Source organism: Odontomachus brunneus, unplaced genomic scaffold, assembly GCF_010583005.1.
Source record: "Odontomachus brunneus isolate Ranch 3 - 2012 unplaced genomic scaffold, Obru_v1 Obru_scaffold_301, whole genome shotgun sequence".
In the NCBI taxonomy this organism is placed as follows: Eukaryota; Metazoa; Arthropoda; class Insecta; order Hymenoptera; family Formicidae; genus Odontomachus; species Odontomachus brunneus.
Genome location: NW_022639751.1, coordinates 237,705 through 242,295, shown reverse-complemented (window position 1 = coordinate 242,295; position 4,591 = coordinate 237,705).

The following is a 4,591-nucleotide window of genomic DNA, read 5'->3' as shown; positions in this document are numbered from 1 at the left end:
GGGTGATTTTGGGATGTTAGAAAAATATTTTCGAGGTACTGGGTATGCTACAGAGTCACCAAACACACGTTGTAACCCCGAACATGACATTAACGCACATTGTCATCCAAGGAACAATGCAGAACTAAATATGCCCCCTTCGAATATGTATCTTTGTTAACGCGAATATTTCTTAAAGAATCTTGAAAAAATATTTCCAGGTTTAACTAACTCGACTTAATAATTTTGCGGAAACATAAAGCACACTGTTTTGAATCTGGACTTAATAATTTAGCGGAAACACGACACTCTGGTTTAATTTTGGCTTAATAATTTAGCTGAGCCTTATGACACATCGATTCGAATTTCGGCTTAATGATTTAGCGGAATCTTAAATCACTCGGGTCCGAATCTTGGCTTAATAATTTAATGAAAAATCGATTCATTTCGGTTGGATTCTCGGCTTAATAATTTAGTTTATTGTCTTTAATTTGTCGAAATTTAATTTGTCGTCTGTTCAAGAACAAACACGTATGCATAAAAAATATCTCCTGGGAGATAGTATGTCGTATATAATACGACATAAAAAGTTATAAGATATATTAATCAAATAATGTACATAGGGCGTACGTGGGGTGTATGTATGTATATATATATATATATATATATATATATATATATATATATATATATATATGTATACATAACATATATAGAGCATAAAAAAGCATATATAACATATACAGAGCATATAAATATTACATTTCAAAATATACCAGTTTAATGTATCAATATCAACAAATAATCCGACGAGAAGGAAGCCTGCCGAGTCGAAATTTCAATTGGCTATTGTTAAGCAAGAATGATCCAATTAAAAAATTATAAGTTTTTCTCAGTGGATACTCCATTCTTATGTTTTTAATTCAAACGAAAAAAGTCAAGCCTTATAGATGCTTGAAATGCATTAAGAAATAGTTTCTTTATTTTTGACCAGTCGCTTCTTTCTACATTTTTTTCTAAGAATTGAGCTAGTCAGTACTTTTAAAGAAATGAAAGTGCTTGACTCGTTGAAATATTGCGAAAATTTCAGTGTTAAATTCTTTGGTTAGATCATCCTTACGTAACTCCAGAGTTACGAATTGCAAATTCCAATTCTTACTTTACTTCCCGTCGGACCCAATGCGATTTACGTCTACGTGTATGCAATCTACGTAAAGTGACGCTTTGTGTCTACTATATGAGCGTCTAAATTGAGCGCTCACCATTGCGCGTCGTCCCACGGTGTCCAGGGTCCACCAGCCATCCTGTCACTGCATCTGACACTGCAATGGTCTTCGCGTCCCACGTCGCCTGTAATTCACTCCCGAACGCGATAATCTAACGGAGGTTTCACCAAAAATTCTGTCTCTCTTGGGGGATACACTCCGAGTTGCAAATTGCGAACGAAATATCATGAACTGCGTCTTCGAGGAAATGTCGGGCTTTCGGATAAACAACGAGTATGTGCAACAAATTCGACGATCCGATCCGAGTTGTAATATAGCTTTGATACACGCGCGACACGAATGGCTTACGAAGAAAACGGAATCCGCTAGCGAAGGGAACACGCGACACCAATCGACACTAATCTTGCGTAATTTTTCGACGCGTGGGCGAAGTAATCTGTGCGAGATTCTCACGTACGTCGTGAAATATCCCTAATATGATTTCGATTGCGCAGCGTAGTAGGCTGCAATACAGCTCGGCACTTTTGCGAAGACAATTCCACAATACTTTTGCGGATAACAACTCCGCAATATTTTTGCGAAGACAATTTCGCAAAATTTTTGCGAATAACAATTTCGCAATATTTTTGCGAAAACAATTCCGCTCTACCTTTGTAGATAATAACTCTCCAATATTTCTGCGAAGTTCGCTCGCAATGCTTCCGCGAATGAAAAATCGAAAACTGTGAAAATAGCGACGATAGAAGAAAAGATTTATTCCGAATTTACGTGCAAAAATGTTATCGTTATCGCGTGAAACGTCTGTCTCCTTAACGAACCTGAAATTCGCAAAAACCTTTCCCCGTAATATTTCTGCGAAATTTGCTCGCGACGCTTCGGCGATTTCGATTCGGCAAAATTCGTGAATCTATCAAATTAATAATTGTGAATGCGAGTGAAAAATCGAAAACTGTAAAAATAGCGACAATAGAAAAAAAGATTTATTCAAAGTTTACGCGAAAAAGTTTTATCGCTATCGCGTGAGACATCTGTCTCCTCAACGAACCTGAAATATTCACGAAAACTCACGATATTTTTGCGAAGACAATTCCGCAATATTTTTGCGAAGACAATTCCGCAATATTTTTGCGGATAACTCCGCAATACTTTTGCGAAGATAATTCCGCAATATTTTTGCGGATAGCAGCTCCGCAATACTTTTGCTAAGAGAATTCCGCAATATTTTTGCGAAGACAATTCCGCAATGCTTTTGCAGATAACAGCTCCGCAGTATTTCTGCGAAGTTCGCTCTCGACTCTTCCGCAATTACGATTCGCTTAAATTCACAAATTCATCAAAACATATTATCGAAAACGCGAGTGTGAATGAAAAATCGAGAACTATGAAAATTGCGACTATAGAAATAAAGATTCTATTCAAAATTCACGCGAAAAAAAATATTACCGCATGAGACGTCTGTTTTATTCGATGGAACTCGTGCGCCACGTAAATAAACAAACAAACAACTACTCGCATACGATTTGTATATATCGCGTTTTTCGCGAGGTATCAACGTTCGGTAACATTATCTATTGTTCCGCGTTAGGAAATTCTAAGTAAAAAATTGAAACCTGAAAATTTTCCGACGATCGTGAAATTAATTTCGCGAGCAGATTAAGTAATCACGTTAGATCGCTTCGCGCAGGCGTCGCACGATATCAAATTTTATTTATTGACGAATTCTGTACTTTACGAAATGCAATCACGACCCAAGCTCACGTGAAAGAGAAATTTGAAAAAATTAACGAACGGCGGAAAATTTATCGAAGAGGGCGATATGATTGCGCATTTTCTGTACTAGAATTTCTGTGGCGCAATCTCTGCGCGTTGGCGCACTGATCGAGACACTTGAAAGATCGCATTCAATAAAACTGAATAATTTTATAAAATTTTGAATTCAGAGCGTATATTCAATACTTTAATAGCAATTAGGAGAAAAATACTGGAAAATTTGCCAAATTCATGTAAAAATTACTAATATTATTATTTGTAAAAATGATCTTTCAAATGTTTCGAACAATGTGCTTTATTGGACGGCACATACACACACTACACCACAACAAAGTAAATCGCATCGATTTATAAACATATATTACATGGAAAGACTTTTTGTCTTTCTATTACCAATTATTTTTTTATTTGACTCACCGATCCGCCGATCAGGGCAGCCACGTTCTGCTTTCGTTTCTGGAACAGAAAAATGTTTCGCCGATTAGATTTGTGCATTGATGTCGGTTTGAGTAAAAAAGTTTGAAATATTAAAAAAAAAGGGCGCGATATTTTTCATGCCAAAAGTTTTTCGGAATGCATTTACATTTAGAATATTCCATTTTCCGTCTTTTCTCCATGTTTCACAAAAATTTCTTACTTAAAAATCAACATTTTTCAAGTAGTGATGTTATTCAGGAAAAATTCTTCTCGCATTACGATTTAACACGATCTTTGACTCGATTCAAATTATCTCGATTTCGAGCAAGAGAATTATAAATCTTATTGGATTTTTAATAACAAATGGTAATTAAGGAAATCACCTTCGAGCTAACCCCGCTTGGCCCGAACCGGATCCTCCGGCGCAGCAGCCCCTAAGAGTCGGCTGGTCGTCTGCTTCGTCTCTGCAATAGAAAGCAAATTTAATTTATTATTACACATGACGAATGGAGACATTAAAGAATTTGATTCCAAACAAGAGAATTTCCACTTTTCGGATTTTTAATTATAAATTTAAATCAGTGAAACTCACCTTCGCGCCAACTCTGCCAGGCCCGAGCTGGATCCTCCAGCGCGGCATCCCCCAGGCATCGTATCCCCTAGAGCCGTGTGACTGCGTCTTCTCTATTAAATCTCTGTGACAGAAATTTAATTTAATTTAGTATCAATTAGTAATTTAACAAATTAGTATTAAATAGTTATACGCGACAGCAAGAAGATGAAAAGAAATTATCGTAACGGCACGTTCGAGTTGCTTCCCAATACGTAATAAAAATTGTTAAATGACAACTGTATAAAGAAATAATAATACTCGAATAATAAATGGATGATGATAATATTTGATCATTGGAAAACTCGCTCGCGACGTTTATCTATCTAACAAATAAAAAAGTAAGTAAATCGCGGTAATTACCCGCTACGATAAAGCCCACAACAACTGCTCGCGTGATAAGTACGCGTCTCAAATCGTGTTAATTATTACCTTAATTGTGGCGAAGTCAAAATACGGTATTAAAAATCGGCGCGAAATAATTTAGAAAATAACGCGGCAGCTCCCGCGACGCGCTCGCCTCGGCGGCTGACAGCGTTATGGCGTGACGCGCGTCTAGCCGCGCGCCTGGCCGCGCCCCCCCCCCCCC